This window comes from Strix aluco, chromosome 9 (genome assembly GCF_031877795.1).
Source record: "Strix aluco isolate bStrAlu1 chromosome 9, bStrAlu1.hap1, whole genome shotgun sequence".
Taxonomy (NCBI): domain Eukaryota; kingdom Metazoa; phylum Chordata; class Aves; order Strigiformes; family Strigidae; genus Strix; species Strix aluco.
Genome location: NC_133939.1, coordinates 4249900 through 4275030, shown reverse-complemented (window position 1 = coordinate 4275030; position 25131 = coordinate 4249900). Strand labels below are relative to the sequence as shown.

Sequence of the window (25131 nt, the reverse complement as noted above, 5' to 3'; positions counted from 1 at the left end):
TCTATTTTTTTGGTATGAGCAACCTAGCACCTATGAAGTCAAAGCTAATAGTGGAGTGTCAGTGGTGAATAATAGGTCTAGGTGTTTGTCAATTGTCATTCTGCCTGCATTGTTCCAAAATGTTCAGCATTGGAGTCACAGGCCTCTCGTGCATAAATGGTTTTTGGTGTGAGAAGAAAGGCCTGGTAGAAATTCAGCCTATGCTGAACTCATTATTCCTGTGTTTTTGGAGATTTGGAGCTGTCTCCTTATCCATGCGAGTTTCTTAAATATTTGTATATTTGGCAGTAATGATAAGCCTCTCATGAGTGTAGTACAGAGGTAGGAGGGGATGCAGTGTCAGGGGGCCTTACTACTCAAGGAAGGAAAGACTTGTAGCTGGAGAGAGACATACTGTTCACATTCATTTGTGCTATTTGGTCTCTGGTATAATCTGCACAATTGTGCATAAAAGGATGGAAACCTGAAACCCCCGAACCAAAAGGTGTTACCAAGTTCTAAAAGATCCTCTTGTACTGACTAGTTGCCTGTGTATTGCAAGGGTGCTCTTCAGATTCAATAGGATGAGCTGTGGAATGTTTTGGGAACATCTTCGAGTAAATTTATATACATTAGAGCCATGGGACTTTGTATGGAAAATTAGCCATTTGCAGTACTGAGTCCATGTTCCTGAATCACCAGCTTTGTTTCTGTTTAATTTTTCATTAATTGTAAGTGTGTTGCCCTGGGTGTTCCTTACAGCTATGTGTGGGGAAAAGTAATATTGAAGTGCTCAAAAGTAGAAACTGAGGTCAACTGAGTATCCTTTTTTGTGAGCTGGGACAACTGGATTTTGAGTTTCTACTGTTATATGTAGTTAGACACTGAGGACTTCTGAAAAACTTTAAATAGGAACTTGCTATTGAAGTTTCACACATTCTACCTAATAATGTGGAAGCTAATCTAATGCTACAGAAAAGTAGGATGTGTTCCAAGAGCCGTAAGTTGAGTGTTTTCCGTGTATGTGGAAAAAATAACAGTTGTTTTCCTGTACTGTGTTTGCAGTCTAAACATTCAAAACATGCTTGTAGATCTTGGAGTGCCATACTTTCTTCTACATTATGCATTCCTTATGTGTAAAGAGGCTGTGAATGGTTATGTACTTGTAGAATGTTCTTCTGTTGTTTTTTGGAGGAAGCATATTTTAAGTGCAGTCTATGGATTCTGCACAAGTAACTACTGTATATTAATCTCCAATATTAAAAAGTTCTTGTGATGTTTGAGTGAATGCAGAAGTCCGTCGTTAAACCACATGCTGTTCATGTGTGGATAAAGGATGTTCTGAAGGTAAAGGTGTTATCTGTGAACCTTTTTGTGGAAAAAAATCTGGAAATCTAGGGAATCTCTCTCAGAAATATTTGTTCTGCTGTAGTCTGTACTTTTCTGTTGATGTGGATGAACAGAAATAACCTCTTCTTCCTTTTGGTCTCTCCTCTTTCTTCTGCAGCTTTAATCTGTGGAGAAAGATTGTGCAACAGGGTAAAGAAAGACGGAGAGTAAAAAGAGGATATTTTGCTGCTATAAGACTTCTTTGTTCCCTGAGTTCAGGAAGAGCTGAGCTCCCGGTGATTTCATAAACTCTCCTATTACCTGTTCACATACTGGTTAGTAAGCCTAAATGGATGGATCCTCCTCTCCGAGTCATTAAGTAAATATTAGGCAGTGACTGGTATTCCTGATACTGTCTGCTCTGAGTACTTGCTCCTATTTCTTGCTTATTGTTCACTTGCTAATTTCTTAGCTGCTATCACAAAGCCAGCAGATTTTGTCAGCACAGGGTCTTCTCGCGGTGTGCAGTTGTAGAGAGACACCTCCACTGGAGCTAGTAGCTGTTCCAGCCTTGTTAGAAGAGATATTTTCAACGGTAGCTGGAAAATATTTGGAGATGTTTCCAGTAAAACAGTTGGTACTGATTCTTGGCTCAAAGCCTCCTCTTGATCAGAGGCAGCATCGTGGTTTGCCAGATGGCCTGCAAGCAGGGTCTGGTGCCTGTGCTGATTGCATCCCTCCTGCGGGACAGGGCACCGGAGGAAGTGCATCTCTGGCCTCCCGTGGGAGCCCCAGAGCACACCGCGTCCAGAGCTGTTGCTAGAGCAGGAGGTTTCAGCAGTTCATTCCTGCTTGACTGCCTTTGAGGACAGCTGGCTGCTGCAGATAGGGCTTTAGGACCGGAGATCTGTGAGCTGTGCTTCTCTGGCAGCTGCTGCAGCCAAAGGGTGGCTGAGTAATGATGATATATTGCTGTCTCCTTGAAGAGGAGATTTGCAGCTTGCATGGTGGAACAAGGCATGTCAAGTGTTTGTGCTCGCTGGGAAGCTCTACTAGGGAGGGAATAGGGCATGTTATCCACTGGCCCACCCGGGTACCATAAGACTGGCTTCCAGCAACCACTGGGTTTTGCTGAGGCTCTGGATTTGTGTCCGTTTTTCATGTGGATTAGACTGTAGCAGGCTTCTATCCTAAGTGTAATACCTTGGATAGGTGTAGGGGTCCCTGTTAGCTTCTCTCCCGTGTCTCTCTGTCCCTGATATGTCATCACTTGTGGCCTTGGGGGATTTGAAAATGCCTCAGTGTTTCTGGATTAAATTCTTATCTCATTGGGAGAAAAAATTGCCAATTTAACCTGAATCTTGACTAAATATGGACAGCTTGAACCTTGGGCAAAGACTCACAGACTAGATGATGCTGCCCAGCCAGAGTTAGTTGCCATTCTTACTTTCTCTGGGAGAGGGAATGCTTCCAGTTCTGGCTGGCTGAGACCATTCTGGGGGAGCTCTCTGGGCAACTAGAGACAAAAGCTGTGGAGGAGAACTGCCTAAACTTTTAGATACTCCTTTGCTTTTACTTATGCTGTCTTCAGGGCGTTGCTTATCCCCTTCTGCGAAGGGGAGCTCTTCCAGCCACCTCTAGAGATGCTTGAAGAAGTCCAACTAATCATGGGGTTATCTCTTTTTATTCTGGAGATCTTGAGGGTTTCATGTTATAAACTGGAAGCACAATAGATGCAACTCAGTTTGTGGTGCAAGTAGTGTAAGCAGCCTGAGACACACCAAGTTTCCTAGAGGAAGATCCATCAGCTTCATCCCCACATTGAATTTGTAGCTGTTGTCAGTGTTACTGTGGTGGATTTGACGGCTTGGTTGCTAGATATACTTAGGCTTTTTTTCATGTTTCATTTGCTGTGTTGGGAACCATTTGTTCTGCTTCAACTGGATGTGAAATATTACCACTGGGGACTGATAGGATTCACTTAATGGCAAAGGAGGCTGTACTATCAACATCAGCCTGAGGCTTGCTGTTCTTAGAGCTGTTTTACACAGCCGCTGCACTGGAATTAACTTTCAATGAACAAAAAACTTCAGGAATTCCTAATCTGGGACCTCACTGTGTCAGGAGGAGACTGCAGCCCACTTTTGTTAGAGAATAAGTGTCCAGTCTGAAAGCCATGGCACACTTCTCTTTTATTAAGATCTGCTATTAAGAAAATAATTTTTGCTAAGCAGAGCACAATAAGCTGTCAGTTAAGGGAATAAACTGTAAAAACCTTTAATCACATTGGAGGGGAAGAGGACGTATTGCTTCAGATTCCTGTGGTGGTTTTTTCCAGCTTCCTGAGTAAAACAATTCTATTTTTATGGTATATTTTTCCTACATTTAAATATTGTGTATTTAAAAAAATGTTTGATTACATTATGATTGTGTGTAGTGATTAGATACTGATTAGTATGAAAGAAGTGCAGCATTCAATTCACTGTAAATTTGCCAGGTAGCATCATGTTGTCTGCATGTTGCCTTATCAAATAAGAAGATATTGTTTCTCAAGCACGTTGCACTTAACCATCTTGAAACAAAATTACATTTCTATTAAAATTATGTTTGCTCAGTGCTCCCAAGTAAAGGAAAAGTTTAGTACGACTGATAAGGTCCATGGTAAACTTTTACTTAGTTCATTTAGCACTTGAGCTGGTCTCCATTCTCTGGTGCATGGGTGTTGCATTACCTGTTATTTTGAAATAGCTGTGTTTGGAAAGGTGCTCAACTCTTGTGTTCTGATGTCTGTTACCACAGTTTATTTTTCCTTGAAATCTAAACACTGTCTTTGAGTTGATGCATCTTTTTAATCTCAGGGAAAGTGGAGCTCTGGTTTTATCTTTTTAATTTACACAACCTTGATAAAAGCAGCCAGGTTATGCTGGAGTCAATTTGATGATAAAAAATTCCTTCTGTTCTTCCTTAAGCTACAGTGAAAATGAAATAAGCTAAATTTCCTGGCAGTTCTTCATGCCTTTTTGTCCAGTGCAGAAGAAAATTAAGCTATTTTGACCTTTCTCTGACATGTGTAGTCAGTGAAGATGAGGGCAGAGAAAGGCTTTGTAAAAATAAATGAAGTTGATATTGGTCTCTCTAAAATTGTTACTAAAGCACTTGAGTATGCTCCTGTTAAAGTCACAGCCTGTGAAGGCAAGTGCAGGCAATCTCAGCTGCTATTTCATCTATCAATATGTTACTTGGTTTCAAGTTTTTGTTCCTATCTTTGAAGCACTCTGTCACAGAGGTTTCAGGATGGTGGCTCTGAGCAGGTGCCATACACCTTATGGCCAGCTTTGTACTGCACTTCACCCAGAACATGCTTGTACTGCCAGAAAATCAGCTGTGCCGAATCCCAACGGGGCTGGCTGAAATCAGAGCACTGGTGGTTTGGGCATACCTCTGCCAGTGATATACATACATGGATCAAAAAAAGGCTTCCAATCAACTGGAGGGTTTCAGACTTTTAACACTGTGTTTATACCTTTGCAAATGCAGTTGTGTACCTTTTTGTGAGAGGATCGTAGTTCTTTGTGAAATGATGTCTCCTGTAAACACTACTAGACACAATACTGCTGAGATTAAAAAAAACCTAAACCAAAACAATTTAATAAAGCCCCCAAACCCCACCCAAACCTCACACCCACTTGCTGATCCAATGGATGTACCAGTGTTTTTTACTGTGTATTTGTTAACGGCAAGGGAGGCTGGGGAGAGCTTCCGTTGGCAGTCCTTCTCTGTGTTTAAGTTGTGCTGACCTGGTCTTTATTGCGGTAAGGGCTGTGAATTGGTTCTCTCAAAGGGGTCTTGTAGAGGAGATGGTGAGTATGACAACTCATGGTGCTGGTGACCATTTCATTAGTTCATGACAGGGGGTCTGCATGCAGACTGAAGCCTGATGCTGGCAGGTACCTCAAAGTGTTGTTGTTTCTGTGTGGATGGTGGGGGAGTTGGGAGACACACAGATGGCATCACATGGATGTGTATTTGCATTGTCCGTTGTAGCTGTTATTTATGAAGTGTAAACTGAGTGTGCACAGTTTACCACCCAAAACTGGTAGTGTGTGTGTGTGTGCTTTTAAATTGGTTTTCTCCTGAGACAGCACTTAAGAAGGGGAAAACTTAATGTTTGCTGGACAAAATGTTGCAGTGGTAGCAGAGGATATTGTATTCTCAGTATGTGTAATTTCAGGTCTAATAGAACTCCTGCTTATGCTTTGGTACATTCCTGCTTCTCCGCTGTGTATTTTCTAGACAGCTGTGCTTGCACTGGCTGACTTACCTACAAAGTGATTGTACTGGTATCTTTATTTGCTCTGCTCTGTACTGATACCAGCCTTCAGCCAGCGTTCTGTTTCCAGTGAGTGTCGGGATGGGCAAAGTGGAGACTGCAAAATGAGCTGGTGCTTAATTCCTTGTTTGTGAATGGGGGAGTATTATACACTGAGACCCTGAACAGCATAACTTAGTGGCAAACTTGAATCATGGCTGGTTTCAGGTGTAGACGCCAGGAAATTCAATCCAGCCCTGCTTTTCCCTGACAGAAGAGTTTCAAAAGTTGGGTACTGTGACTCAAAGGAAAGGCTTTTCTGGATGCACTCTTCTAGAAAGTAATAATACATTTATCTAGCGTGCTGTCTCTTGCAGTTGAAATGATGGGCAGTTTATGGGAAGTGCCATCTGAAAAATGCAAGAGATTTGCTTTCTCACAATATATAAGAGAAAGCTTCACTTTGTTGTTTCTGCACCAGGAGATGGCAAGGCTCTGTAATGGAGTTCAGATATATGTCACTGCAGGTTTTCATTTTGGTTTACTCTGAAAAGGGCTCATATTTTCAGAGGTACGTGTGTTGTAGTCTGAAACTGCTACTGCTATAAATGAGTCAAACCAAATTCTTAATTGCATTGCTGTGAAAAATGGGGTTGTACAGAAACACTTTGCATCCCTTAAAAAAAAAGAGTTAATGTTCATGCAGTGGTATTGGGCATCGGATGATACAAAGTTAAGGTCAGAGTTTGAGAAGACCATACCCTACCTACTTAAAAATTCCTCCCCTCCATTTCTGGGGAGGTGAATGTGCAAACCTAGATTAAAACAGGCTAAGGGAGCAGCAGTGTAGCCACCTTTTGAATATCAGGTCTTTCAGCTGCACGCCTAAAGTAGTAGATACAATTCTACATTTAATTAGTGTGTAATATTTACTAGGACTTCTGTTCTTCAGTATTATATATGCTTCTGCATGTTGCTTGAAAAGATGGGGAAAAAAATCTTGCCTAAGAAATAGTTATATTTTAGTGTTGGATAGAAACTGGGACCTCTTGGAATGAATGCTGTTAAATGAACTTTGCTATGTGTAGCAGTGAAGAGACTTTTCTGAATTTTATTAACACTGAAGGATTTTTGTGCAAAAAGAGTACATATATATATATATATACAGCTATAGACACGTCCAGTAAAAATGGGCAATTTTATTAAACCATGAATTTAAGGGAGTGTTAGTATGGTGGTTGCCTGGGGCTTCAGTGTGATTTTTCAGTGCTCTGGATGGCTAATACAGAATAGCCTGACTGCTAGGATGGAGAAGCCCAGAATAATTTTCCTTGTCCCAGTTAAGTCAAGAACTATTAGAGCAGTGGAAATAAGGTTTCAACAGGAGGGGAAAAAAGGGTGAGGGAAGTGTCAGCTCTCACTCTTGTGAGTCAGAGGGGATAGTACACAAATGTAGCAGAATTTAGAACGGAAGAAGGGTGAGTAGCAGTTACCAGTAAAAACAGAAAATAGGCTAATGTTGGCAAAGCATGTAAGTGGATTAAGAATGATTTTCACTCTTCCTGGTGCTTTAAAAAAAAAAAGAAAATGCAAACTGAGTGTTTACAGTAAGATGTGCAGGTCAAAGGAATATATGATTTTCTTTGACTTGCATGTTTGTCAAGAAAGGCTTCTTTCCTGTTACCAGGCCTGATGCTTGAGCCATTATGAATCCTTTTTCTCCAACCTAGTACCACCAAATCACACTACACTGGCTACACAAGAGACCTACCATGATCCAATGGCTTTCCTTCTCCTGGTGCTCAGAGCAGGGAAGGCAAAGCAACTAAGAAGCTCTAGTAGACCCCTTTCACTGTCTCACTGATACTTAAATGTTTGGAGAAGTGACATCAACTACTTCTTAATGTACCTTTCTCGCTTCCTCTTCCTAAGGCATTATATTTTTCTCCTGCCATGTCTTGAGATACTTGATTATGATAGTGCAATAGAAGGAAAATTTCTTAGCAGCCTATTCAAGGACCGGGAGCTTGAAAGGTGGGCTTTTGTGAGATGTATCTTTAACCTTCTCATTGCAACAACCTGTAGTGACTTACTGGGAGTTACTCAGTAAGCAGAATTTCTAGCCTCTTTTTGAAGTGTGAGTGTAACGACAACTGGAAGGAATGAAAGGGTGTAATGTAGAAGGCCAGGTATCAGACAACAGCCCCGCATGTGGCTGCATATGCGAAGGCTGTTTGCTCAGTAGCTGAGACCAGTGACCATTATGCTTCTTGACTGTCAGCCTTCTCGTCCAAGTCAACAATCGATAGACTGACTACCTGTTAGAAGAAATGATAGGGCTTTTCACTAAAGGAAAAGATATTCTGCTCAACTCTTCTTACAAGGAACTCAGCATTGTGCTTGAGGATTTATCTTCAGGAATAATTTCTGGTAGTGGTGTATCTGTTCTCCCATCAGCAGTCTGTCTGATATTTGAAGCTATGAACTCAAAAAAAAAAAAATACTAAATCCTGGCATGGCTTCATGGGTAATGAGTAGCAATACCTTCGTGGCTAACTCTTGTCTCTTACCTGTGCAGACTGTTTGTGTGTCAGGATCCACACAAAGAGGGACAAGAGCCCTGTTGCCATCTTCAGAAACCACCATACCTCATTCCATCAGTCAGTGATTCCCTTTGACAAATGGGTTTTGAATGTAATAGTCCTGAGCAACTCATTTGCTTGTTCTGTCTTACCCTCAGCCCATTTTAGGGATTTCCTGTGTCATGCTCTTACCAGAACAAGACTATGCACCGGTGTGTTTAGGATTGCAGTAGGTATTTTAGGGCCTAGGGAACAGACTTCCACTGCCTGTGTTTCCTCATTCTGAACTGATGGTCGGTCCGGAGCATGAGAAACTGCTCTCACACTTGGGTAAAGATACAGTCCTCTCTCTCACTCTCCCTGGTCTACATTTTCCAGCATCAAGGTTAGTTTCTATTGTTCTCGGATTAAAACGCGTATCCTCCCATGTAGTTGAGATTCGTTATGTGTACAACACATTGCTCTTGAACTATTCAGAGCAATGAGGCTATTTCTGTAATGCCTCTCAATGAAGCATGTGGGAAGGAAGAGGTTTGATCAACCTGAGGAGATGACACAAGGCAAACCCAAAGGGGAGGCAAAAGTGAGCATTAAGTGTTCTTTTCTTCTCAGCAAGCTCTTCTAATGTGCTAAAGAAAATTGTCTTTCATGTCATCTCAGGTGATTATATTCACAAAAGCCAACCTAGAAGAATCATACCTGTATTAGGCACTAACCATCTACCGTCAAAGTCTTATTTTGTGCCTTTATCTTGATTACCTTTGTTACCCTGGGCACTTGGCAGGAGAAGAAAGCTGCATCATTCTGATTGCTTCATGTTTTCAAGATGTTTTTTGAGAGAAAATGTTTCTTGAGCTTCATTCAATCTCTGAAGTAGAATTTGGTCTTTCTGGGAATCATGTGAAATCAAGTGATTGCCTGGAGCAAGAGAATATGTGCTGAAGATGCAGTAGCAACGACCTTGGTATCAACGGCCACCTGCTATCGCTCTCCATCTCTTCAGCCTTAAAGTTTACCAGGCTAGAAATTCAGATTGTCATCTTCCTATATAATGGCTAACAGTTCTTCAGCAGATGAACATGACAGTTTCTCAAGGATTATTTTGTGTTTATATGCCAGTTAGAATCTCTTCCTGCAGAAACCTCAGTGTGGTGTTCACAAGGTGAACCAAGTTGTCTTTTGGCCTTCTTTCTGGATGCTCCTTTTACTGTTTTCTTGGCTTTCCTGGGGACAGTCAACAAATATGTGCAACCTGAAGGTTGCAACCCAGCTTACACAGATACCCTGTAGGAGTAGAAAAGATATCCTACAATAGAACTTTAATCATCTTTTTTTTCAAAAATTTCTTTATGTAGATAAATTACTTTTTATATTGATAAATTAAATTGATATTAAATTTGTATTGATAAATTAAATTAATAAATAGAAACTTAAGCTTGTGTGAAGAATTTATTACGAAAAACTTAAACGAACTCCTGAACCCTTTCTGGTTGAAGAAGATGGGGAAAAATGTCTGACAGTCTATATTGATGTGGCTGAACTTCACACACACACAAGAGCATTGTTTAACCTGTATTTTCTGTTCATGGTGTCTATTTTATTAACTGTGCTCAGTCAGAAATACATTTCTAGCAAACTGGGACTGTATTTTTGGATTGAACTTCATCAATGTTGTAAAACTGATAGAAAAATCTTGGCTAGGGTCACTGTCCATGTGCAGGTCTGCAGGCCTGCGATTCACTGCTGATGTTTTGGTCACATACCCTTATGTGGTATTTCCTCACCCTTGAATCTGTGACATAAAAGACAGAGCACCTTTTCAGTCATTTTGCTTTTCAGTAGCTTTAGTAGTTGAGTATAGCTGGTCTAAAATATTTTCTCGCTTTCAGCCTAAACACAAACACAGTGTTCAAGGCAATGTAGGTATTGTGGTATATGCAAGGTACAATAATTTTTTTGTTTGTTTTGTTTTGTCTGCTGTTTGGCACAAGAGAGATTCCCCTGGCCCACAACTGCTGCCAACAATTAAAGATAGTTACCAGTTCCCAGCAGGAATAAATGTTTTCAGCCAATACTTACAGCCAGTTCTGTCCTGGAATAATGGAGCTACTGCTGCTATTGTCAGCTGGAGATGTAGGGAGGCTTGCTTTTGGCTCTTCAGTGAGAAATAAGGTGTAAAATATAGCTCAGGTGGTGGCTGTTAGCTTTACTGGTTGCCCAAGAAACACTACAGAAGGTTTTGCGTAGTTATGTCTCAAACTATTTCATGTGTCTGTGCTTTCTGAGACAGAGGGTCCTGATCTGGGGAGTAACTATGGTCAACTTGATCCTGGTAAGGAAGGATCCTCCCTGTAGTTGAATGTCACAAAATGTGGCTAAGGCTGAGTCTCCTGGAGGTGTTTTGTGAGTCTGTCCATGGACTGCTTTCTTGGGGTGTTCTCCCTTCTGCAGCCTCTGTATAAGGGCAAGGTCATTAACCAGTGTTTGATAAGAAATGGGACAACTGTGCCGCTTACTTGGTACCATCTATCTTGTATTCAGAGTAAGAGAGAGTTTCCTGTAAGAAAAAATAGCATGATTGTGTCACAGGAGATGGCAATTACAGCAGAATCATATTATAATGTGTCAATGTAAATATTTAATGTTTTCTGTCATTTGAGTAGAATGGCACACTAACATTTTGGTTGTCATCTGTATCTTTTTGGTACTGGATTTGACTTCTTTCTCCAGAAGCCTGCAAAGGTCACCATTTTTCAAGGAGAAATGCCACGTGACATCAGCTTTTAGGAAGCTGAAAATTCAAAGCAGCCAGCAGTGAAAATTGAGGCCTTGCTTTATCAGTGGTGATACCTTCCTATGTAAGCTGGATGTAGAAGACCCCAAGGTGCCCTCTCGGCTTTGCAAGTTTGTTGCCAGCAGCTAATTGCAGTGATGTGGGTGTACTTGCAACATTTAATTGTGTCCTTGTAGGTTAATTGAGGCTGTGATGTGGATTTCTGTTGTTTCTTCTTTTTTTTTCACCACTTCAGGAGAGAAGAAAACTACTTACTGGAACTGCTTCTGAGACTCATGGTCACTTTTTAAAATACTCCCAACCTTGAGGAGAGTGCAAAGTATGAGAATACTAGTATATGTGTTTTTAAATCTGTTCATACTTTTAAAAGAGAAAACCTGTGTTCATTGATGACCTACATTTGTTGTGTGGAGGATTTCCAGAGGCTGGACAGATTTCAATAGACTCCGTAGCATTTGTTGTTTGCTATTTCCTAGCGTGCCAGTGTGTTCAGCTATATTAGGCTCTCGTACTGGGAGCGAGGAAAGCTAAGCAAAGGGCTTTCCTGCTCTTATTCGATGCTTGTCCATTCTGTACTTGGGGATAGCTGGTTTGGGATAAGTGACATCATTTTAATAAAATGCGGTTATGCTGCTGAGGTGAAATCTGGGTTTAACTGAACCTTTGATTTTAGTGAAGCCACATTTCTCTTTAGGGTTGGAGGCAGGGAAGAAGACTAGATATGCTAGTGGAGATGGCAGAGGAGAGAGAGGTAGCTGTATGAATTTTAGCAAGTGGACACAGAAGCAGGAAAAATAATTGAGATGAGAAAGATATAAATAGGGAAGGGAAATAGGCTCCTCTCCGAAGGTGGAGGGGAAAGAAGAAGATAATAGCGATCAGGTGACAGTCTGTGGGAGGTAAGAGCAGGAAAGGGAAGAAAAATGGAGGTGGAGATCTCATAGGGGTCATGGAATGCATTAATTTCTTTTTTAGGATCATCTTGCATTTTAGGCAGGAAGAAACACTAATTAGCAACTTTTTTCCTCTCACAAATGTATTTAACCTGGCTGAGCTTATTGTTTAGAGTGGGATGGGAGTAACTGAAGGAAATGATGAGGAAGGGGTGATCCTTACTGATGGATTTTATTTACAAGGGAAATGACACAGAGAAAAATCAGCCCCTCTTTTAGGGGAAATGTTGCAAGAGGAACAGTTCCAGGCAGGTCCCTTTTCTGTTCCCAGGGCTCTGTGAATTCATTTTCTTCTGTATTTCCACATGCATCTTCATTCTCTGGTTCTACAGTTTCACAGTTTTCTTAGCAGGCAGTGTGCTGCCTTTAATCAGAGATTTGCAGCACTTGCTGTTTTCAAAGGTGCGGTGTAATAGCTCTTGTTCTCAGGTGATGTTATCCCCAGCACTGTGTCGAACTGTCAGAGCTGTGAAATTGAGGTACTGACTTCAGAGCTCTGTATATGTTGCTAGCCCTTGTGATGCTGCATTGTGCAGTAGTGAAGGGAGAGAACTGAGTAGGTTGCTGGCTTGTGCGTGCTGCATCTGTAGTGCCAGGTATAAAAATCGCCCTGTTCTTTTTCTCCTATTTTATTTTTATACTTATGTTTTCACTTTGTGTCATTTAGGAATCAAAGCAGGGGTGTGCAGTTAAGCAGAAGAAGTATGCTTACTATGAAACTGCTGCTTTGCTCAAATTAAACATTTATGGGGCCAGAGACTCCTCACTGCTCCATCTTAAGTCTTTCAGCCTCCTACAGTGTGAGGATTTTTTTCTTTGCACTTTAACGCATCTTCTGCAAGAAATACAGCAAAATTATGCTCCATTGGCTTCTCTCCCTTTCAGCCCATCTTTTCCTTTGTGTGTCCAGTTTGTTTTTTCCTTAACCATAGCTTATGGGGAGCAGCTGTTGGTATAAGTAATGTTTAATAGTCCTTGTGAGTTAGAAGATTTTACCCCAGTCTGATGGGCGGTGATCTGGCCTCAGTTATTTGTACCTTTTTCTGTTTTCAGCAGTCTATACCAAGGTGGTGTAACTGAGTAGGAGCTCCTTATTCCTCAAACCAGGCAACACGGTGCTGCAGTGTATTACCTACTGATGCTGTAAGCTATGTTGACTGACTCGGTTTCTGCAGAGAGTAGTCAGATACCTTCAAAGGCCTGGATCTTATCTGCAGGTTCCTCTGTGGCCTGAAGCCTGGAGTGAATCCTGGGGAATAGTTCTGTTTCTTGGGCACACTGGGTGTAAAGATACCTTTTACAGAAAAGAGGTTTGTTTCTGAGTCTAGTCAGAGACTTTCACAGGACCTAAGGGATGTTGCAAATGCTCAATCTTCCCTGCAAGAGCATGGTCTACTTCTTTGGTTTAACTTTTTTAGCTTAAAACAGTGTGGCATGGATGCTAAAAGCCCACGCTCCTAAAATAGATCAAGTAGAACAAGCACTTCACTGATGACTCCTCTTCAGGAGAGGAGAGGGAGAAGGTAACAGTGAACAGATGGCAGGTATTAGTCATATCACCTAATATATCTGAAGATCTCAGACACTATCAGCACAAAGGTGCTGGAGGAACCTGTAGGGAATGAGTCCTCCTAACAAAACGGACTGGATATTAGAGTTGCACAGGATACAGATACAGGGAACCTGAGAAGATGAGGGGACTTGCAGCCAAATGAGCTAAACCAAGAAGAGTATGCTTGCAGAGGCTCAGAAAGTCCTGACCAGATCCTGAACCTACTTTTACCTGCCCAGTCCGCAAAGCCATTCCCTCGTATGTTTGACAAGTCCCTCAGAGCATCACTTCTTGGAGCTTTCATACTTATAATGCAGTTTCCTCTGCAGAAGGGCTAGTACAAAGGCCCAGTACCTCAGAAATAACTGAATTCTTCCAATTTCAGTATCAGCTTGAATGGCGTTATTCTAGCTTTTACTGTAATAAATGCAGTGCAGAAGCTGCTTGATCTTTTCACGTAGTATCTAAATTGCCAGTGTGCACCTTGCAGTCTAATTTGGCTAGCTCAACATCCCCTCTCTTCTCCAGGTTGCTAGTGTCTACGCATTGGCCCTGGCCCAGTTGGCAGTAAGTTCATAGGGGAGAGCCTCTGAGATGCTACTGCCTGCTGATTTGCTGGGAACACATCATGTAAATGAAATATAAAATATGTACAGTTGTTTGTACTTAAGTGGCTTCCAGCAAACTTGACACCAGAGAGCAAGTAGGCCACTGAAGTACCCGCGGAGGCATCGTGGGAGAAGTGCATTGTTTCCAGTTGCTTTCTCTGATTGCATTGTTTGTAGAATCATTTGCTTTAAAACCAGTCTGTCCAAAAGGCAGCATGGCTGTGGGCACCTGGAGGTAGGAAGAGAAGGTGTAAATGTGGGCTCTTTTGACTTCCCTGTGCAGAGATGGGGTCATCAGGAATCACAGCACTGGTCTGATCTCCCCACAGAATGCCTGTACCTTGATTTTTTTTCTTTAATTGTTTTGGGGTTTTTTTGTTTTGTTTTAAAATCTTCAGCAACAGAGGCTGAATGTGCAGTCTCCTCCTTTTTCTCTTCCTTTGTTTCATCTTTTTGGCATTCATTTATGAAGAGAGCTGCTCTGCTGGAGATACTCCCATCATTTTTCTCACTTGTGCTCAGACCTCTGTGGAAGCCAAGCACCCTGTGGGCCTCTGAATTACAAGTACCGTTTTGGTGGCACCTTGCATATTCGGGCTTTAGCTCTTGCCAAACAATGAGTGTATGAAGTGAGTAAAACACTTCTGCTCTGAACTCTGCTGATACATAAGGGGTTAAACAAAGCTCTGTTTATTAATGTTGATACTTTAAATTGTGCCAGAATGCTTTGAAAATGTGACAGGACAGGGCAGCAGGCAGTAAACACCCTTAAATGACAATACTGTTCAATATTTGCTGTTAATTGAGAGAGGCAGCAGCTGCTGGTATGCAGCTTCAGCCAGGATGAATTAGTAATGAGTCCGTAACTCTGTGGGGTTTTTTTTTCTGTTTTAAAGTTGCATCAGCCCTTTACGGTTCTGTAGCATGCATGCAATAGAAATAAAAAGTCATAGCAGGCCCTAAATTTAAGATTTTATTTTGGTTTTGTTTTCCAGTGAGTTGTCATGGAGCTGTGGTGTTGAGTGATAAATTTGGCAACAGTAATAAAATTGCCTTGTATTTAAGGACCAAACTTAAAGATTTTGGGTTAGCTTTTCCATCCTGTATGGCAGACAGTGCGAATGTAGCAGGCAAAGCAAGCTCCTCCTTTGAAAGAAAGCACTTTTGTTGCTTTCTCACTGGCTTCCAAAGACATTTTCAGTTACAGTGTCTTTGAACAGGAGTTTTGGTTTGACTTTCTTTGCTGGACTGTACTGCAGGTTGTGGGGTATGGAAAATAGTTCTGGCCCTTGCTGGAGGGACCCTCTGCAGCAGGAGAGGGAACACTAATTCAACATTTTCCTTGTGCTTTCTTTGCACTTTTGCCATGCAAATGTGTTGAGTTTAACCTTTGAAAACTTGTTGATAAGCTGTTATCAGCCAGCAGTTAAAATAACAAATCCTCCCACCTTGCTGAGTTGGGGTAGAAACTTCCCAAGGCTTCAAGGCCTGGGTGTTGTACAGGATCAGCATTAATCCAGGCAGAGCAACCAAACTGGGGACAAAGTTTGCTCTCTGCCACAGCTGCTACTTTCATGCTGTTTATGCAACCCTCCCTGTAAGTATTTATTTTGCACAAGGCATTTGATTTTGAACTATAGATATGATCGTGAGAGTGCAAAACCGTGTTGTAGTGGTTAGCAACATGTTTAACAGACCTTAAGTTGGTCACAGGAAATTAAATTCTAGCTCTGTTGAAAACAATGCTAACAGTCTTATTGATTTCAGTACAGCTTGGCTTTCACCACAAGTAGAAGAATTTCGAAGCAAATAATGTTTTGTTTGTTCAGTTCTTTAAACAAAATCCATCTGCAGGGGTTAGCGTTTGAATCCAAATACTTAGAATTCTGCTGGTATTTTGTTAGAATGAGAAATACTAGATTAAAAGAATTCCTTGGGTCCAGGATGATTATGTTAGAGGAAAAAAATCCAATCAGCAGGTATGTTTTGTAACCCTGTTTCCAGTTTGTATGATTTCTGTATTACGTGCAATTGGGTTTTGTATTTGTTCTATTTGCATTAACAGTTTTTACCAAGTGGGTAAGTGCATTTATGCATTCTTAAGAGTTTAAATCTGTGATATACCATGCTGTCTTCTGTATTGGCTTATAGATGCATAAAATTTTTCAGGTTGAATCTGGAAAGCAGGTGTTAAAAGCCAATAGAATACTATAAGATGGTGGTAAATGGAAGTGGGGGAAGAGCTAAATTAATCTGGTGGTAAAAGTCCTTCGTCCCCAGAAGTCCCTTCTTATCTAGGGTACTGACAATTCCTACCTTTTGCTAGCAGTTATTAAATGATGTTTTAAAATCTGTCCTTAGAAAGCTGCATTTTTTCCTGTGAAATTCAGTAATTTATTCCAATGGCATTCTGCCAACTTTGGGCATCTAGTGTCTCATGCTTTTTATGAACATCTTTCCAATTTTATGTGCTGTTTTCTATATATGTGAATTGTGTTTAAAACTATAATGTAATCACATACAGTCTTTCCTTTTTTGCGTGTTTTTGATTCTCTCAAGTTTGTATTATTGTTTCATCTCTAGTATCTACTTACAATGTTTGTTTTTTAAGCAAGAAAATAAACCTTGTTGTGTTTACATGTACCATTCCTGTCTTAAAACAGCGGTAAAAATTGTAATTACTGTCTTTTTGGGGCTTTTTCAATTGATTTAATAGAACCATGTAATTTTCTTGTAAACGAAGGCAAATATTTACATTTTTAATATTAAAAAAAGTATACACTCTAAAGTTTGTCTAATAAACCTGTTAAAATGTATGTATGTTTGCTCTGGTTTTTATCTTAAAGTATTCCTCCTTACCTCTGTTGAAGGAGTTACTAACTGCTTATAAACTTGCTCTCAGCAGTGTGCTAATTAGGAATTATATACCTATGTGGTGTGTTCCCTATTTCTAGAAGGTTTTTTTGCTAGGTGTTTGATATGATCTGTAACAAGGTGTATACACGTTCATCTGCTTTGGAGTGGTCAAGTGTCTGCCCTTCTAAGGAATTTGGATGCCATGTCTCGCTCTTGCTTGTGTTGTGTCCCCATCTTGCTCTCAGGACGTGTCCTTGTGGCCAGTGAGTTGCTTTTGTAAAACCACTTGGGCACCAGCTCCTACTAGAATAATCCTGGTATTGATGCCCAGTTGTTTCAACTTGAGGTAGCGTACAGCAGAGCTCTGCTGACTTACCTGATTTGGGGATTTTATTTTTCTCTACAAACTGTTGAGTAAGATGGGAGAAGTCCTCCACGAGGAGCGTTGCCACTTGCTTAAATAACACTGTGAAAGCACAGCAAGAGGCTTTGGTGCCCAGGTAGAATTACCTTCTGCTGCTGGTGGTGGAGGGGTATAAATGGATGAACAGATTTACTGCAGTTGTGTGCCTGTCATTGCCAATATCGATGTATTGCCTCCAGGAAAGGTGATTGACCTGGAAATTAGTCTGTAAATGAATAGTTAATGCAGGGCTGGTACAGGGCAACAGTGGTTGCAAATTGGTACTTCCTTGTGCAAGAATACTGCTGTGTCATCCTCCTCCTTTCTATTGCCCAAATACAGCCTCTGAATGTAGCCTGACCTTGACTTCACAAACTTTCTCTTATTGGGAATGTGGAATTACCTTTCCTGGTTTTGTGGCAAATTAGAAAAGGTAAGGAGAGAACTAATACAGTGCTAGAATGAAATGACAGTGGCAACAAGAATTGTAGTGTTGTTGGTGAAGAACCAGCAAATGTCTGCTGAGTTGAGCCATCAGCGCTGAGAATTGGTTTTGCAGGACTTGTTTTTGCTGCTCCTTGGTTAGTAGTTTTTAAGGCATACTGAATAGAAATTATTCAGCTTCTATGATTGTGTGAACTGTTTTTCTCAAATACAAGATTTCCGTGTTTGTTTCCTGTAACACAGTGTAACTGTTATTCTCTTAAGTTGTATGTGTAATTGTAATGACAATTCACAGCTGTCCTTTTGAGATTGTTTTTTGATGTTACCATCAGAAATGATTGTTTCAGAATATGTGACTGCCAGTAATTAAATGTGCGATAATAAAAATAGCAGAAAAAGTTGTGGAGAGTGTGGGGTGGATTGTTCTGTGGGAGGGACCCCTAGAAAACAAACAGCTCCTGCTGATAGTCATCGCTGTTGCTGGTGGCACCTTCTTTCTTGCTAAGGATTGTTGCTACAGATCTCGTTATTGTGTTTCCTACATAACTTTAAAAATAATCCTGAAAGTTAATCTTGGGTTAAACTGAAATATGCAGTTTTGACATGGGAGGGGAATAAGTGATGCTTATTCCTACTTCTGCAAAAAATTAGGAATATGCTGAACTTCCCAAACTTTGGGAGTGGTCTTGAGACCATCTGAATTGCATGTGGTGCATAACATGAGGGAGATGGTGCCAATGTTTTTGCAAGGCCACGTAGCATTTGTTGTCTGAAGTCTCTTAATTCTGGCAAGATAGTTGTGCTGGCATTACTGAATCCCTTCTTCAATGTTGTAGTAGCGTTGTTGTGTCTGTGATGATTAAGGATATAAGGAAAAGAGTGTTTGCAGGTAGAGGTAATCTCTTTTTAAAACCAGTTAGTTTAGTGTTTGCATTAAGGGCTAGTATTAGCCAGTTCTGTATTTTCAAGGTGTTGATTATCTTCAATTTTATGAGGGACTGGGCTAAGTCTTGCAGCCTTTTGATTTTTGTGGGGCTGGAAGAAGATGCAGTAGGCTCAGGATTAGAAGTCTCAGTATTTGTTGTCTCTTTGCTTGCATGTATCTGATAGCAAAAGGAGCAATGGTATTATGAGTTGTATATATGTAGGAGAACTGTAATAACTTATGCTTTTCCTAAAATTTACTTGAAATTAAAAAAACAAATAACTTGGAGATTAGGTATAAAATTAAGTGTAAAAAATCATTAATAGATTATTTTGAAGTATGTTGTTTTAAAGTCTAATACAATCCTGAATGATGTAATTTTGTAATATGGAAAGCTGTGAGCTCTTTTACTGGAGCTGCTTGCTTAATTTAGATTAAAATTGTACCGTAAAAGGATTATAGAGTGTATGCCTGTGCTAAGAAAGGATGTAGTAAATTTGTTGAGGTCTTTTTCTACTCCCTGCTTCTTTTTGAAAGTGCATACTTAATTTTGGATGTTTTCTGCTGCATTTAAACATGCCACGTAACATCAGGATGTGCTAATGGGATGTTTTGGATTGATCTTCGTAGCAGTCATTTATATTCATTTTTGTTCAGTAGGATTTTGAGTTTTCTTGTTGTTCTTTCTAGAGAGAAGAATTCAGTGCTGGACTGTCCTAAATGTTACTCATGGTGCAACTTCAGAGAACAGCTTGATTTATCTGACTTGAAGAGGAGGCACATGTGCAGTAAGCCAAGAGGACATGGGCTTTCAGTGCATCTGGAAAAATGATCAGGTATCAGCAGTTGTTGCCTTCTAAACTGTAGTAGAAGTCAGAAACTTGGGAAGATGTGAAACAATAATGTACTCACTCCTGCAATTGTCCTTAAATTTTGGGTATGTTTTCCCTTCAATGGTAGGAATGAGGTAGGTTTACCTTCTTGTTTTATGTTGTGTCCATAGCTGTTTCACTGCTGAACTTGCTCACTTTCAGTAGCTCGGTTGCAGACACCGAATGGGATCCAGTTCAGATGTGAGTGAGTAGAAAGGGACAGGTACCAAAGGGGTGTTTGCATAGGCTGAGTTGAAGTTAATCTTACGAGTGTTTAGATTTTTCAAATATAACTTTAACTCTGAAAGCATTTGAATCTATTAATTCAGGTTTATTGATTTTGTGAGCGGATAACTTTGATATATTATTTTGCTTTTTTCATTGTACTTACTCTGGTGATTGGCTGGAGAATGCAGACATCCTCACAGGAATCCAGGCTGTTGTAGTTGGAGTAGAGACACCAGCAAAGTTCCAGAAAATACAGAGTCATCATTCATTTTGAAATCTGAGCAGGTTACAGGTTCAATAATGTAAGAACTATGTGTTGTTAGCTCTTTGTTTTCAAGCAGCTATTCATAATTTCTAAAATAATGTCAAATGTCTGAAGTAGTTTCCAACTTTACTATTGGAGGTAATGGCTCTGCATAGGTGCTTGGATTTGTTGCTGAGTCTGGTGTCTGTTGCCATGGGTAGCGCAGAGCTTGTGCATCTCCGGTGTCCTGCCTCTGATATTTCCCTTTGGGAAGTATCAGCCATGATCAGGGACTTGCTTTAGCAAGCTCACAGCCCATTTTGTTATAGCGAAGGGGGATTCATTAAAAAGTAGCTTGGCACTTCTGCGGTAGACAGCATTTGTTTGTTTTGTACTTCTGTTCACAGTTGTGCTGCTTGTCTTTGAGAAGACGGAGCCTGCATCACGGAGGAGGTGACTGCTGTCTGGGAACAGCCGGGTTCAGCTCAGGGAGAAAAGCTTTGGGAGGCTGAGCAGGGCAGGGGGAGGAGGAAGGAGTGAGAGATGCAGTAGGCAGCCAGGAGCCCGCAGCTTGTGCAGGGAGACTAAGGTAACACTGAGAAGGAGTCAGTCCTCAGAGGTGGTGAGAAACTGCCGGAGGGACCAGGCAGCACTGGGCAGAGTTTGCTGCAATTTGGACATTGAGGGCTAAATGGAAGCCTGGAAACAAGGCACAGCAGACAGGGAGGGTTGTATATAAACGCTTCCTATTTCTAGTCTGACTGACCTGGTCTCTCTTAATTTCCCTTACTCAAAGCGTTCTAGTTCATATTCTAAGAAAACTTAGCTTTTTTCTTCAGGGAGCTTCAGCTCTGTGAGACAAAGGTCTCTGTGTATTTGGCAAAGAGCTCTGACTGAAAAGGAGTCCAGTCTCAGACAGGCTGATCCTGTTGACTAATTACAATTTCATTATCTGAGGAGTGGCCAGCCACGTAAGAACACCTTTGGACATGATAGGGAGACCACTTAGGACACAGGGTTAGGAGCTTTAATATGGCTTTTGGTCTTCAAGTGTACTGTTCTTCCCCTCTCTCCTCAAAGTGAGTCTTCATGGTCTGTTATGACTTCTGAAATGTAATGTAAATGGCAGGAGGTTTCTTTTTTTGTCGCATATTGTCTAATCTTCTAATGCAGCTGTGTGAGCCTGCAATATTTTTTTGTAATGTATATTGCCTTCGATGTTAGCATGATACTTAATGTGTTTTGGATATTGCTATTCCTCAGAATATATTGTCTGTTGAATCTGTGTTATATATGCAGTTTTCTAGTTTAACTACACCTATTTTATGTATTAAAAATTAAATGGTAAAACTTGTATGTTACCAAACATGCATATATCTGTGTGAAGAACTGAAAAGGAGCAAATTGTAGAAAACTTCTGTAATCTTTTGGGAATTAAGTTTAGAGGAATATTTTAAAAAAAATATTTCTTGTTTTCTTTATAGATGCTAGCTGAAAAATCACTTATTTTTGTTTCTGTAACTGAAAAATTAACTGAAGTTTTCTTCAGTTAGTGCATAGATATATGCATAATGCAGGAAAACATTTAGTTGCTTCACTTGAGACCGAAAGTGATTTTGTTCTATACATTTTCTTTAAGTTTGCATGATCTCTGTCATAAGGAGATACTTCATGCAGAGAAAGCTACAGATACGTAAGTTTTAGGAGGTGCCTGAGCTGCCTCTGAGTGGCATTGCAGGAAGATGTGAGATGGAGCTACATTTTGGGATTCATTTCTTAATATAAAAGCTGTCAATTTTTACCCGTTCTATGAGGAGTGGTGGGTGCTGTAGAGGCAGAGCATCCATATATTTAGACTCTAGCTGTCTCTCGTTATGAGTTACAATTAAGGTGAAGTATTTTACTGAAGAGTTAAATTCTCCCTTGATTTGAGCCTGGTTTCATCTCAATGGAAACAATTAGTTGCATGAACTACCCTGTCCTTGCTTCATCAACGACAATTTATCAGTTGCTTCATCAACATTGCTACTTCTCATTTACTTTTTTTTTTCCATTTAATAGACAAGGCACTCTATATTGGAGTGCTATATACGTAGCAGTAGTGTGATAGAGGTGGCTTAAGTATAGAAAGTACAGCTCATAAGGGGGACTATGACATTTGTAGATGGCACGTAATGGGAGAGCAAGTGAACCAGCAAGCTTCTAATCATGTCATCTGTCATGGTTTTCTTCCTCCAGTATATTATATCTTTTGTGAAAAGTATACAAGCACTTTCTGTAAACCTCTCCTTACTTATAAGGGGGAAAGTGGAGTTTGAGCAGGCTCACATCTCTGTGCTTGAAGGGAAGTGCAGTCACCTTTTTTACTTTGCTCATGGAGGACTATCTTGTGAAAGAGGTCCCAGGGTTAATGCTTCAGATGACATGTTTTTGGCTATCATTCTTTTTTTTTTAGTCATGACTTGAATTTACTAACGTGGTGCTTATTTTTCCCTGGATGGGCAAATCCTGTGTAATACAAAGTTGATGGTTTGATTGAGTTGGAGTATTAGGACATTGGCTAACTTTTATGTGCCCTTTTGGTGAAGGCTGTTTAGTTTTTGGTTGTCCCTTAAGGCCAGCTCTATGAGTATTTGGTATGCCAAGTATTTGGTATGCATCTCCTGAGAGTGTCCTTCTTTGGGGTGCCTTCTACATCATACTGCATTGTCCAATACTGTGCTTGAAAACAAGGATCCAAATCACCCCTGCTGACAAGTTTAATGTTCTCAATCTGAATGTTCTGGGACAAAAATCTGTTCATCATGATTGTAACTATTTAAAGTGTTGTCATAACTCTTCATGAAGTGAGTAATTCTGTGTCGTGATGCCTCAGATCAAGAGGACTCTTCTAGGGTCTGCATTTAGCAGCGGGGGAACAGAACTTGTCTCCTGGGAGAGAGGAAAAGAAAAAGCAGTAAGCTCTGAAGCAAAAGCTACTGATAGCTTCATGACTGATGCTAGTCTGAGAGGAAGATGCTGAGCAGGTTTTATTTGTCTTGAGAATATTTACATAGGGCTGATCCACTGTTCTTGAAGGAACTTTCACAGTACTACAGAGAAAACTGAGTACTAAATATAGTGCCTTGTTCTGGCTGTCTCTGACTTACAAATGCTTGAATTCTGCTCTCTTAATGGTCTTTCAGCAGTTTTGTACTGTTTTTTGGTAGTAATCTGAATAATATTCCTCAGAGAGGTTGTATAACAGGAGCGAGGATGGAAAGATTTAATTTGGCAAGACCTCATACTGCAAAAGATCAGTTAATTTTTTAGCTTCTGGTCTGGCTGCAAAAGCTTTCAGTACTTCAGTATCTTCATAGAAGAGGCCTGAAAGGTTCCAAAAGATCCTCTTGACCCTTTGCATCAAAGCATCATCACTACTGCTGGATAATTCTTGTGAGACTTTTTTTTTTTGTTCCTTTACCTTCTAATATAGGAGGCAACATGACTTCCTTAGGCTGGTACTTCACTATGTTTACCATTTAGAAAAGTTCTTCTAGTGACCTAAGTACATTTTTCTTGTTGCAGTTTGAGCCTGTTACTTTTTATACTCACGGTAGATGTGGGGAATAGTTTTCTTCTTCCTTTGCAGAAACTGTTTCTATATTTAAAAGAAAGCTTAGCTTCTCTTTTTTACTCTGTTCAGATTGAGCAACCTCAATGAGTTAGCTCACTCATCCCTCGTAGCTCATCTTACTGCCTTTTCTTTTAGTTCTGGCATGCTTTCTCTCTTTCTTGACAAGCCTGACCCAAAAAAGGACTTTACCAAAGGCTTTGTCAAAAATGAGTAGATTGGGAATTTGTGCTCCTGTCAATGGATAGAAGTTGCTTTGTTTGTGACAACTTGATATTTATAATTTGTGCTCAGTCTGTGATCCTCTCTATCCCAAATCCTTATCTACAGAGCAGCTGCTCAGCAGTTGTTTCTATATTTGTGCAGGTGATTTTTTTTCCTCTGAACAAAACTTGACCTTGAGGAATTGTACTGCATTTTTTAAATCACTTTTCCAGTTTCATTAATTCCTCCCTGCAATAGCTTCCCATTTATACATGCCTTTTTCTGGGAATATGCCTTTTTGTGGGAATAACATAAATTACAGGACTCTTCTTTCCACATGGCAGTAATACTGAGGCTTCATTGTCAGGTCTCTCATTTCTTTTGCAGGCTTCTAACCTGCAAGAGGAAAGATGACTGTAGCTCAGTTGGCTTTAAAAGTGTCCCTTATAACTGCTAATTACATGTACTTATTTTTACTTCTTTTTGCAGTATTTCCCACTGCTGGCAATTCTATTAGAGTTAATTATTGTTATGGAAGACTTCATTTTGGCATGTTCTCTGGGAGGAATGTTATTTTGTGACTGCTTCCCTGAACAAATAGATCTGCTTTTCTCACATGGCCTCTGCTCAGGCTTTCTGAAAATGATTTCTAGAGGAAAAAAACAGCAAATAAACACATTTTCATCTCTTCAGTTGTATTACTCTACTCCTGACTTATCTGTATTCAGGCTGACTTCCTGTTTGTTCATCCTCTCCTTGATAATTTTGCAACCCATTGTCTGATTTCAACCACGTTAGAGATGGAGGTATTAAGATAATGAAATTCCTACAGGTTTTGTACAAACAGATGGGCAGCTTGGAAAGAGATAAATGTAAGTGCCCTCACATACCCCTGACTAAGGGAAAGGATGTGACCTGAGTCTATGTAGTTTCAGGTGGCAGAGGGTTCCCCCAAGGTGGAAGACCTTAGCTAGCAGCTTCCCCAGACACAAGGGTGGTGTCTATGTGAACGTTCTACTTCACGTGTCTCCTCCGTGGTTCCTGCCAGCTGGCCATGACAACAGTAAATCTGGGAAGACTGTTGTTCACTTGCTGCATTAACTGCCTTTTTAGCAGCAAGGAAATGGGCTCTAATGTCTCTTATGTAGCAATGTTTTCTTTCCTGATGGAGTTCCAGAGCTTTTCCTTATGTCTGAGGAACTGGGCCGTCTTCCTTCAGGAAGATAAAAATCTGCA

General features: G+C 40.5%; 1 protein-coding gene across 7 annotated transcripts in view; it reads left to right on the top strand.

The window, feature by feature from the left end:
- Positions 1-25131, top strand: part of MAP3K13 (mitogen-activated protein kinase kinase kinase 13) — an 81777-nt gene that overhangs the window by 9759 nt on the left and 46887 nt on the right. For 4 of the 7 annotated variants that reach the window (XM_074833452.1, XM_074833460.1, XM_074833454.1 and 1 more), the window contains one exon: positions 19425-19570. The exons of 1 other annotated variant lie outside the window; for it this stretch is intronic. The gene's annotated coding sequence lies outside the window, so the exon portion shown is untranslated. Of the gene's footprint in view, positions 1-1549; positions 1644-19424; positions 19571-20509; positions 20532-25131 lie in introns of those variants that run through there. 2 more of the 7 variants (XM_074833456.1, XM_074833458.1) reach the window with 2 other exon arrangements.